The sequence below is a fragment of the Mastigoproctus giganteus genome, chromosome 1 (assembly GCF_048544385.1).
Source record: "Mastigoproctus giganteus isolate SK-2022 chromosome 1, ASM4854438v1, whole genome shotgun sequence".
In the NCBI taxonomy this organism is placed as follows: Eukaryota; Metazoa; Arthropoda; class Arachnida; order Uropygi; family Thelyphonidae; genus Mastigoproctus; species Mastigoproctus giganteus.
In genome coordinates, this window is record NC_143575.1 from 100959095 (window position 1) to 100972645 (window position 13551).

General features: G+C 36.0%; 1 protein-coding gene across 1 annotated transcript in view; it reads right to left on the minus strand.

The window, feature by feature from the left end:
- LOC150091057 (uncharacterized) overlaps positions 1-13239 on the minus strand; it is an 80551-nt gene extending 67312 nt beyond the window's left edge. Inside the window, exon 1 of the mRNA XM_090381462.1 lies at positions 12849-13239. The gene's annotated coding sequence lies outside the window, so the exon portion shown is untranslated. The remainder of the gene's footprint in view (positions 1-12848) is intronic.
- Between the last annotated feature and the right edge of the window lie 312 nt (positions 13240-13551).

The following is a 13551-nucleotide window of genomic DNA, read 5'->3' on the forward strand; positions in this document are numbered from 1 at the left end:
AAATCAGTAGGAATAACAACTAACATTACTCATTCTATATTGGAATAGAAAGAATTTATAAACAACCCATTAGAGATTGCTCCAGAATTATGGCATTCACGACAATTTCACGAATTAGTACAAGTTGTTCGACAGTCTGATAGTACATTTTCTAAAATTCTTTCAAAAATAGGCAATGGAGAAGCATTATTACCAAATGAACTTAAAATTATAGAATTGAGATTTGTTTCCAAAGAAGATGCTACTAATTTACGTCAGTAAGGAATTTGACTATTTTTAAGAAATGGTAACGTAAATGCCTATAATACAAATGCTTTAGTTGCAGATGAAACCCATGAAGTGGTTGCACAAGGTTTATACCACGGATATCATTCTGAAGAACAATTAGCAAATATGTGAAATAAAATTCATAAAATGTCAGTAACTGAAACTGCAGGACTTCCATACATTTTACCATTATTGAAAGGAAAACTGTACATGATTACTACAAATATAGATGTGGTCGATGGATTGGTAAACGGTGCAATCGGTACTTTAGTATATTTCGAATTTGAGGACGACAAAACAATTAAATGAGTGTGGATGAAATTTTCTGAGTCAAAAATAGGATATAACCTTCAATCTCGTTATAAATAATATGTGAAAGATCAGCATTTATCTAGTCAATCCATACCTATTATAAAACAATTAACTACGATTCCATTCAAGAACAATAAGAAATTATCATGTAGACGTACACAATTTCCTTTAGTATGTGCTTGTGCTTTGACTAGACATAAATCTCAAGGAAGGACCTTCGACAAAGTCATATATTTGCAAATTGCATTTAAATCTACAAATGCTTTTGTTGCAGATGAAACCCACATAGTGGTTGCACAAGATTTATACCACGGATATCATTCTGAAAAACAATTAGCAAGTATGCAAAATAAAATTCATAAAATGTCAGTGACTGAAACGGCATGACTTTCATACAGTCTACCATCATTGAAAGGAAAATGGTACATGATTACTACAAACATAGATGTGGTCGATGGATTGGTAAACGGTGCAATCGGTACTTTAGTATATTTTGAATTTGAGGAAGACGAAACAGTTAAACGAGTAGGGATGAAATTTCCTAAGTAAAAAATAGGACATAACCTTCAATCTCATTATAAACAATATGTGAAAGATAAACATTTACCTAATCAATCAGTACATATTATAAAACGATCAACTACGATTCCATTCAAGAACAATAGGAAATTAACACGTAGATATACACAATTTCCTTTAGTATGTGCTTGTGCTTTGACTATACATAAATCTCAAGGAAGGACTTTCGACAAAGTTGTATATAATTATGAGAAAGATCGTCAAAATCAACTTGTATATGTGACTTTATCTCGAGTGACCTCATTGTAAGGTTTATATATTACAAATCCCCACGACAATTTCACATTTCACCACAGCAAAGCTAGTAGTAATATAGAACTTCGTGCTGAACTAGATCACTTGAAAAATAATTTGCTGCCATCTCTACTGGATGAACTGCAAGATTTCATTCAAAGTGGTATATCTATATTGTCAAAGAATGTACAATGTTTACGGGATGATGTTCGAGATATTGAAATGGACACAATCTTACAGCAATCCAAAATATTGATATTAAGTGAAACATGAATGGATAATGATGAACATATTACTTAACCATTCCAATGTGTGACTCAATTTAAAAGGTTGGATGTTCACAGTGGTGCTGTTGCGGTTCAACAATCATCAGTACATCACATATCTTTGCACAACATAATAGCAGCAATGCGACAACCTTGAACCGGTTGATGACAGTCATCTACCACCTAGTATTGCTTGGTAACACAGAGGGGTGGCATTACTCCATTTGGTGTTAGCCGACCGGGTTAGCCAGGTGGGTAAACTGCCTGCCTGGCAACCCAAAGGTTGCGGGTTCGAATCCCTCCTCGGGCTTGGATCAAAGTACTGCAAAAAACCTTGGGAGGTACATTATGGCCACAGAAGCCGATGCCCCAACAACTACCAAAAAAAAAAAAAAAAATTGGTGTGGGTGCCACACCTCGACCCCTGCTTACGGTGGTTCACACCTAGGTGGTCACCCACAGTGTGCTTGCACATGGAGGTTATACCCAGGATTACTAACAGTTCCACCACTGTGAAGATGCAAGCAGAGGATTTTGCTGTCACAGACTGTCCGGACTTCACCAAAATTGGGTCCACTTGATTTGAGTGTCACCTGAATATCAGTCCCATCAGCCCCAGGTAGCAAGCACAGCTTGTCTGGCATATCTGAGAGAATGTCTGCAACAGCCTCAAGGACCTAATCCCAAATCAGTATTTGGTAATCTTATGCAAATTTCATCTCTAAAAACTCCCTGTGTGAATGTAGATGAAAAATATTTATTCAGTTTATCAACAGTCTGCACAGGATCATCAGCAGTAGTACCATTCATATCCCATGGACCAATGTGATTCATCCCTTTCATTCTGTTATTAACATAAGAAAAGAATTCCTTGATACTCTCCTTTGCATTCTTAGCCAAAAAACTCCTCGTAACCTGTCTTGATTATACACTACTCTACTAGTATACGATTCTTTATACCCCTGACAATTTATGACTCCATGCATTTTTTCTTCTCTGCCGCAAGCTCATCAGTTCATCTGACATCTATTTTGGTCTAAATCTCAAACAATATCTCTTAGATAGTCGTTACACTGTGTAGCTCGATGATTACTTCTCTGAACACTTCCAATTTGGCATTTACAATTTTTAAAAACATCAGTTGGTCTGTCCCACAAGTAAAGAGCTTTTGAGCCCACTGTAACCACCTTTGCAAAAACAACTCTTCCAATTACCCTCGACACTAGTAATTTCTTTGAATAAATCCCACATCAATATTTAATAAATCACTGCCACCTAAAGATTCCTGTACTTGAAGATTCTTAATACATAATGAATCACTGCTGATAACCACATCAAGAATATTACTTTCTCTTGTTACCTCTCTAACATGGTGTAGAAAGCAGTCATCCAGCAAATCAAGAAATGTTTTGCTATTGAGTGAGCTGTCAACGCACAAGTTCAAAATGATATCTGAAAGCTTAAAATCTCCCATAAGACAATCTTGGGTGGTTAATGACAGTAATAAAAGGTATGCAGCTCCAACAAGATCTAGAAAAATTAGGCAGTGGGTTGAGAAATGCTAACTGAAGTTTAACATTGACAAATGCAGTGTACTGCATATGGGTAGCAGCAATGTATCAACTGTGTGATAGTGAAACTCAGGGTAGTGAAAAATGAAAAGTAACTGGGGTAATTATGCAGTCTGATATCAAGTTCTCTGAGCAGTGCACATAGGTTGCCAGCACAGTGCATAGGGTTTTGTCAATGACATATACAGAAATTTTGCTGCAGGGATAAGGAGGAGACGATATCATTGTATAAGGCAATGGCCAGGACACATATTGAATACAGCATACAGATCTGGAGGCCTCATTTTAGGAAGGATGTACATAGAGGAGCAATGAGATTGGTGAGGAGAACAAAGGGGTGCTCTTACCAAAAAAGGCTTTGGTTCTGCAAATTGCAGCATCTGGAGACTAAGCACCTGTGAGGTGACCTGACGGATGTGTTTAAGACTTTGAATGGCTTGAGCAAACTCAATATTGATGGATTCTTCCTCTTGCTCAGACTATCCACATTAGGGGGGGGGGGGGGTTGTTGTTGTTATTTGGTTTTTAGGAGCATTAGCAACTAAGGCCATATTGCTCCGGGATATGCGGTGGTCATTCCCTGACCTTTCCGCGTCCTTCGTATTTGGTGGTGACGGGCTCGAACCCCGGTCCAATCAAGAAGCGTGTGCTACGCACTGCTGCTCCTTCCCACCTGGCTACGGAGGCGCCGGGGGGGGGGGGGGGAACAAATTCAAATTGAGGAAGGATGGTTGCAAAATAGGTGTGGGAAAAGTTACTAAACAAGCTTCATCCATTGTTGTGAAAGTGGATAGTTTGAATAAATTCAAGGAACTACTGGAGGGAATGGACAAGTGAAATGGAAAGTTTCGTTTATTATTATTTTTTTTTTTGCTGATGCTGTATAAGCTTGCTTTCTTGCATCCTTTGCAACCATTAATACTAATGCTAATGTAATTTGCTTCCTCATTCTCTTTGTCTGTATAGTTGTTCATTATACTATATGTTCATTATACTATATTATAATCTCTCTATACATTAAAAAAAGTTTTCCTCCTATTGGTATTTTTTCGAACCAACGGGTGAAGAGGATGGGGCAATTACGTCCCTACAAATGCGCAGGTAAATAATTACATTGTCTTGCATTGAAAGACAAGTGCCTCCATAATGTTCACCATCCTAGTGCAAGTGCTTCACTGTCTAATACATGACCACGTCCTGGCATCATCTGATGTTCCACTGTAATGTCAACTGATGAAGTGACTCCAAATAGTTTGTATATTTTTAATAGTTTAGTATTTTGTAAATATTTTAGTTAAATATTTTTATAGTTTGCAAATATTTTAGTTAAATATTTTAGTTCTGCTCTTTCGGATGCAACAGTATTCCTCATGCATTATGGAACCCGAAGCAAAAGGCCTTTTCCTAAGTGACCTAAGCAAATGCAGGCAAATAATTACATAGTGATATTTATTCCACCTTGAGAATGCCACAGAGTGGGACAGCAAATGGGAGAAGAGGGAATGTGGGTCACATGGTACAAGTGGGCGGGGCAATTCCGTCACTACAAATGCACAGGTAAATAGTTACATAGGTCATTTCCTGATTAGATATCGATCAAAGCGTAGTGTGTTAATTGTCTGACGGCACCAGGGAATTAGCATTAGTAGAGGCATATGATGCAAGAAAGCAAGCTTATGCGGCATCAGCCAATAAAAAAAAAAAAAAACGCTCCGATTTCATCCCTCCGTTTGTTCCAAATACCTGTCCAGCTCAGGCTTAAATTTATTTAGGCTATCAACTTCCACAACATAGAATAAAAGTCTGTTCCACCAACCAACCACCCGCTGGCTAAAGGCAAACTTTCGCTCATCTATCCTACATCTGTCTTTCCTCAATTTGAATTTATGCCCTCTCAGATGATTATTCTGAGCAAGAGGAAGAATCCCATCAGCACTGAGCATGCTCAAATCATTCAAGGCTTTAAACACCTCAATCAGATCACCTCGCAGGTGCCTAGTCTCCAGACACTGTAATTTGCAAAACTTAAGCCTTTCTTCGTAAGAGCAACCCTTTGTTCTATTCACTAATCTTGTTGCCCTTTTCTGTACTTGTTCCGACAGCTCTACATCCTTCTTAAAATGAGGCCTCCAGACCTGTATACAGTACTCAAGGTGTGGCCTCACCATTGCCCCTTACGAGGGGATAATCACCTCCTTATCCCTGCTAGAAAAATTCTTGTATATCATTGACAAGACACCATGAGCTACTCTTGCAGACCGTCTGCACTGCTGAGAAAACTTCATATCTGCCTGCACAATTACTCCCAGGTCCCTTTCATTCTATACCACTGTCAGTGTAGTACCACAGAGTTGATAGGTTACTATGGGATTACTGCTTCCCATATGTAGTACTTTACATTTGTCAATGTTAAACTTCATTTGCCACCTCTCAGCCCATCTGCTCAACTTTCCTAGATCCTGTTGTAAATTCCCCCATCTCCACATTGTATTCTTTGTACGTGTGACACAGAACTCTGTGAAGGCCAGAGATTTAAAGGTGTATGGGGAGTGGAATGTTGTGTAGTGTTATGTTCTGTTATTTCTCTGACCATTTAGCTTTGGGCCCCTATTGGGCCCAACCATTGCCCACACTTTGCCACAAGGAGGCTTTCGATCTGACTTTCATCCCTCTTCCCATGTTGATCACGCAATATCTCAGGCTTCTAAACTTCTTGAATTAATCAAGCATTCTTCCTCTAATTTCAAGCGTGACAAAGTTATAATTATTCTTTACAAGCAGCTTATACTTCCCATTTTTGATTATTGTGATATTATTTGGTCCCCACAACAAGAATATCTTTCTCAGACTTCAGAGAATTCAAATTAAATTCTTATGCTAACGAAATCACATTGCCTTTCACCGTCAAAATTATGGAGCTCTTTGTAGTCATTTAAAAATTTGTTCCTCTTCACTCTAGACAGCTCCATGGGTCTCTTTTTGTCTACAATATCATAAACTCTGTTATCGATTCTCCATCTCTTCTTGAACAAATACCTTTCACTATACCCCATTTGAATTCTCGTTATAAAATTAATTTCTCACTTACTTGGTAGTCCTCTGTTTCGTTTCCTTCAAGTATTGAATAATCACAACGTTGATTTTACACTTAAATGTTGTGATTAATCTGTTTTCTTAATCTAAATTTTGTATATATTTTAATTCTAGTTTTGTATTGATTATTCCTGTTTTGTATTTTCTGTAACTCTTAGTGTTCTCACCATTATTCAGCACCTGTGTACCATGTATGCAAGAAGTCTGTATATATAAATAAATAATACTCAAGAGTTATTTGGCCTATAACAGACTCCAACTCTCAGTGTTGTTTAAGTCATGCTAGACTGGCTCAATATTATACTGGCAACCTATATCCACTGGGTGTACTGTTTCAGAGTTTATGTACTTCCTAAATAAAAGCATAACCTCCCTACCACCAAGTCCATCCATTCAATACATATTATAATTACCAAATTAAAATTCTGAATCCCCAATATTAGAGTGATACCATATTTCTGTTATACGTATAATATCTGCATTTAATGATTTAACCAATGCTTGAAAACTCAATTTAGTGAGTTTGAAGTGCTGGTCACCATGATGCTCTATACAGCTTTGCAGAGTTGCTAAAAGTTTTACTCAGATGTTAACTCATCGGCCACAAGATTTATTTATTATATCACCTTAACTGATCAAGTAGAGAATAATTAACATACCATTCTTTTAAGTTAAAATTTAAATTAAAACTTTCTTATCAGGAAGAATGGAATAGGAACTACTTGGAGCATTTCAGACCTGCATCATTTATTATATACTCATCTTCAACACTTCAAATAGTAATTGTATAAAATGTTTTCTTTTTTTTTTTTGTCTTTTTTTTTAACCAAGATAAAGCGTATGATTAAGGGAGATTAAATGATAGGGATATACAAGTGGGTGGAGCACATGCGTACCATCTGCAACAACAGTAAGTTTTAATTTCTAGAAAGTTTTAAAGGATGTGACATCATCCTTTAACTCACTAATGGTAATAATTAACTCAACTACACCAGCAACAGGATAATTATTTAACTGTAGAGACTTAAATAGTGGGAATTTCAGCATTTTATATTCTCTCTTCCTAATAACTTCAACTAATTTTTACATTTAACATCAATATCACAAGTACATACACACATATATATATATACACATACTTCAAACATACACCATGCATGACTAAACAATTAACATTAAGTTTCCCTGATTTTCATCATAAGCATTTCATTGCTAATTACACCAAAGAATTTACATTACAGTTACATAACTATAATACTTATTTCAAACTAAAATTAAAATGCACTGAATAAACATAACACACAAGTAAAACCAGATACAGAAAAGTAAAAACATGCAAAACAACACCATGTTATCTATATACAAAAGTGTAAAAGGGAATTTTAAGATTAGCATTAGTAGAGGCATACGATGCAAGAAAGAAAGCTTATGCAGCATCAGCCAAAAAAAAAAAAAAAAAAAAGAAAAAACCTCCCATGTCACCCCTCCATTTATTCCAAATGCCAGCTCAGCCTTAAATTTATTTAGGCTATCAACTTCCACGACAAAAGATGGAAGTCTTTTCCACCACTCAACTACCCACTGGCTAAAGGCAAATTTCTGCACATCTATTCTACAACTGTCTTCCCTCAATTTGAATCTGTGTCCCCTCAGGTTCTTAATCTGAGCAAGAGGAAGAATCCCATCAGCATTCAGCTTGCTCAGCCATTCAAGGCCTTATACACATCAATCAGATCACCTCGCAGGTGATCTGATTGATGCACTGCAATTCACAGAACTTTTAGCCTTTCTTAGTAAGAGCACCCCTTTGTTCCCCTCACCAATCTTGTTGCCCTTCTTTGTACTCATTCTAGCAACTCTACATCCTTCAGAATCAATTATATAAGAACAACTAAAAGAATATAAAATACTTTCAAGAAAATGCATTACAAACATGGAATATGCTGAAGACACTGTATTTAGTATTTGTAGTGGCAAATAATGCAAGGAAGCAAGCTTATACAGCATAAACAAAAAAAAAAAATTGCATATCCTGAAATCAAACACCTAATTAGTTGTTCCTTAAATTTATTCAAATTACCCACTTCTACAACACCAGTTGGAAGTTTGTTCCTACAATCAACTACCCACTAAGGCAATTTCTGCACATCTATTCTACAATCATCCTTCCTTAATTTATACCACCTATGTGTGCTGGTGAGCAAGAGGAAGGATGCCTCAGCATTTACCTCATTCAGTCCAAAGCCCTAAACACCTCAATCAAACCTTCACACAGTGCCTAGTTTCCAGCTGCTATAATTTTCAGAAATGAAGCATGTCTTGATAAGAGTACCCTTTCACTCCACTCACAAATCTTGTTGTCATTCTATGTACATGTTCCAACAGATCGACATCTTTCCTAAAATGAAGCTTACAGGCCTGTACAAAGTACTTAAGGTGTGACCTAACCATTGCCTTACAGAGTGGGATAATCATCTCCTTATCCCTGATGACAAAATTACTGTATACCATTGACAAACTCCTTTAGCCATCCTAGCAACCTGTCTGCACAATCACCCCAGGTCATTTTTGTTCTTCACTACTCCAGCATTGCACCACATGGTATGGTATGTTATTCTGGGATTACTGCTACCCATTTGCAGTACCTTATATGCAGTACTTTTATACCACCTATGTGTGCTGGTGAGCAAGAGGAAGGTGCCTCAGCATTTAGCTCATTCAGTCCAAAAGCCCTAAACACTTCGCAATTCAATTGCCACTTCTCAGCCCACCTGCCTCATTTTTCTAGATCTTGTTGCAGCAGCATACCTCGATTACTGTCAGTAACCACCCTGCCAACCTTTGTATCATCTACAATCTTAGACATTAAGCCTGACATGCCTTCATCAATATCATTAATACATATTGAAAAAAATGGCCACAGAATTCACCCCTGGGAGACTCCACTCAGGACTGGCGAAAAACACATTTAACCGGTTCGGGCAAACAGGGGCTCCACGTGGTCTTTTCTGCATATCTATCAATGAGCCTACTGCCATCTTACCCACATTATTGTCACTATAAGAGCGCTTGTGGGAGTTGACGTGAAAATTGCTAGAAGTAGAGCATATACAGTAAACGCCGGTTATAGTGATCAATGGTTATTAGAATCGGCCGCTTTAGAGAATCAAATTCCAAAGAACTGATTCAAATCAATAAAATACACTACACTTTTATCGTTTATTAGAATCACATCTTCGGTTATAAGAGTCAATTTTGAATGCCTCTGTAATATTTTTTGAAAGCACATTTCTGAAAGTCACAACCATAAACAATAAAAAAAAATTTGCATTATTACTGATAATTTCGCCAAGGAGGAAGAAAATGAAGATGAACCCGAACAAATTCCAGTTACAAAACGCAAACTCGTGAAGTTATAGCTGTCCTGAGGAGAGCGTTGGAAGAAACAGGTACAAGTGATCGTGAATATAGACTGTTATACAATATCGAAAAATCTATAAGTGGGCTTTGTAGTGATAATTTAAAGCAATCGAAAATAAGTAACTATTTAAAATTATAATCATATTACAAAGTATATTAATTAGGCTACGCATGTATGTATAAATTCATTTTTATTTTGCTAACCTGTGGAAAATATTCTTCCAATTTTCACGCATCATTTAATTGGTAATAAAGTGCAAATTTGTGCTTTATATCTTAATTTTTATAGCCTGTGGATAATTTGTCAATTTTGACTTATTATAATTGCCGTTTATTAGAATCAAAATTGAATTTGAAAACATAATCACTATAACCAGCACTTACTGTACATTCCCAATGCGTATGTTTCATTTGATATCAAACACAGGAAGTTATTTAAAAATATAATTTTATGTTATACTCACTTTCAATAATATCTGTATTGCTTGTGTGATGTGTGTGTGCTTATTGGTTCCTATTATTATTTATTCATGATCCTATTTTTATGAGATGACTGCAATTGTTAAACAATATTGTAATTATTTCTTAGTTACTGTAAAATTTGAAAACATTAAAAAATCACTATTACAAAACACCCTGTATAAGTTTTGCACAGGACCCCACGGACCACAAGTAATTCTTGAACCAGGCCCCACAAATTTTGGTGTTGGCCCTGACTCCACAGTTCATGATTGGGCAGTGCCCGCTGATAATCACCTGGCCTTCTCCCACTCAATCATCCCTTTATCCATTGCAGTAATTAATTTGCCCCTAATGCCACAAGGCACCAAATCTGTACAGCAGCCTTTCACATGGAACAGTATCAAAAGATATTCTGAAATCAAAGTATATGGTGTCAAAATTATTTTTTGCATTAATTTACTTTATTACAGCACCATAAGATTGGCCAGAGAAAATCAGCTGGTAACAAAACCATGTTGTGACTGCCATATAACTGCATTTCTGTCTAGACGGTCCTGTATTACTTCTTTAACCAGCGACTCCATTATCTCCTCTGGAACAGAAGCCATGTTTACAGATCTATAATTACACTTCATCTTTTGATTCCCCCCTCCCTTGGTGAACTGGGGATCCATTCACAAATCTCCAGTCCATAGGGTCCTTACTCTTAATCGAAAGATGTTCTCAAAATCATGGCTAAAGGCTTTCTTACCTTTTTTGCTGCTTCTCTTAACATAATTGGATGGATCCATCTGCATAAGTGCCTCATTTACATTTACCTTCAACAATTTCTCTTCCACTTTCCTTTCAGTTATCACAAAATAATTTAACTCCTTGTAATTTGAACTACTTCATCCCAACTGCTCAAAAATTCCTCATATGTGAAGTTTGTCAGAAACCTGAGCAGGGTCACTAACAGTTACATTATTCATATCTATAGCAGACCAGTGGTGACTTCATCCCTTTCCTCCTAGTGTTTTCTTTGCATTACTTGCCTGAGATGTCTTGTAATCTGCCTAAGCTAACCCACTTTGTAACTTGAATGCAAACTAGATTATACCTATATAGGTTTCTATATCTCCTGAAAAGACATATTTATAAGCTTCCCATGTATTTTTTTTTCTTTGCCTCTAGCCTCAGTTTATCTGATATCCATTCAAGTCTAAACCTTGAACAGTACCATTTGGTTGGTATTATAAGCCTAGTAGTGTGTAAGACTATATAGAATTTGCTTCTGCTTTCATCAATTGATTCCACTGAACAATTTTTAAAATCTGTCTGAGGCCTTTACAAAACAAAAGCCCTTTCCTTTGCCACTGACAACAGTTATACCCTTAAGTAAATCCTTCAGGATAAAAATCTTATAAGCAGATTCTTATTGAAGAGTCTCTGCTAATAATTAGATCAAAAGTATTGGCTTTTTCTCATTGCTTCTCTAACATAATAATGTAGAAAAGAATCATTCAGCAAATCTAGAAATGTCTTGTTATGTGTGACTGACCAACCCACAAATTCCAATCAATATCTGGAAAGTTAAAATCCATCATTATAAGACATTCTAATTTACTGGTTCACTCTGTCTGTATGAACTGTTAGTTACACTCATCACTTGTCATTAAGTCTAGAACACTGAAAAATACATCCATCCAAAAATGATTAGTATCATTCCCTAAGTAAAATAATGTATGTGCATATAATGTTTAATTGTTAACTATTGCAATAGCACCAGTTGAAAATTAATAGTTTATTTCTTTATAGCAGCAAAAAACATAAAATAAGAAATAAAGTATATATATATATATATTTTTTTTTTGTGTAATCATAAATTGATGTACTACAATTACATAAAATAAAACAAACAAAGGCGTTTCTGGGGAGGGGTGATTCAACTTTCTCAGCCCTTCTGTGGGCATTATACCGAAGTTAAGGAATTCTCAGGTTGAAATCATGCTTTTTTTTTTGTTTTCCTCTTCTTTCTTTGTCTAGAACCCTGTTCAAACTGGTGTCCTTCATTTTGTCTTTATTCATATAATTGCCTGTAATAAATTGTATTTAAAACTGTTGACAATGCTACGTTGAAGTTCATACTGTTCTATATTTAACAATATTACAGCAACTGCAAATTTAGTCTACCAATCCCACAATGGTACAACTGTACCTAACAGCGACACGCAATACAGTACGGTGAAACAACTGCATTACGATTTTTCATTAACAAAATTGATTTTGGCGAGAAAGAGAATTTTAATGGCCGATTCCCATTCCCCTCTCCCATAATGACTGTTTTAGATGAACTGTTTACGTTCTCCATTAATTAATATACATTTTGGAACTAAAATCCCTCCCACATGTAGTTTATACAATATTTTCATGTAGTGTAAAAGTACTGTTCCACGGTGTTTACATCTACAAAGAATGAATTATTGGTAAAAACGAAGGGTAAACGAAATGAGTATTTTTAATTTGCAATTTTAAAAATCTCAGTTTTAAGTAATTCGACAGTTTACTCTAACAGAATCACTCTCTTTCACTCTTCACAAAATGTCAACAATCATTTAATTTTTAAATCACCCAGCAGGTGGAAAAATGCGTAAACAGCTCTTACCTGTAAACGGCTTCCAGACATTTGGCTTCTCTGCTAAATTTCTATGTAAAATAGAAGAGCTCTTTAACACAATTTCATCTTTCGTGTCCGAAGGAGTGAATTTTATATCAAATATCCAACAAGTCTTACATTTTGTAATGCGTAAAAGCTTATAACTGAAACAAAATTAAAAAATAAAAATAAATCAAATGTTGCCGCCTACTTCCACCTAGTCAACAAAAAACCAAACACAAAAAAAAAATATACATTTTGGACAATAAAAACAATATCCTAAAAACAATCACTGAATTCGTCCAAGCGTTTGTCACACACCCATTTGCGTATTCGTATAAGTAATACCTACAGGGAACGAACACCCGCCAATTAAACGAAAGAAACAAATCACGCTATTATCAAGTGAGACCACAGTACAATATACCGACACAACAGGTGGGTAGACAATGATAATGCGCCACCTTTTATGAATAGCGAAAGCAATAAAGCAACTTTTATTTTATTTTCCTTTTCCTCCAAAAATAATATTTATAAACGGAATAAAAAAAAAAAAAAAAAAACGACTTTGGATAATGAAAACTTTTCAGAAGCGTTCGGATATATGCAAAATGCATAATCCTCACTATGTCCGTCCGTCCGGCGGTTCGTTCACATCATGCAACAACTCGGCTTCTAGTGGATGAATTTTGATGGAATTTTATATTTTGGC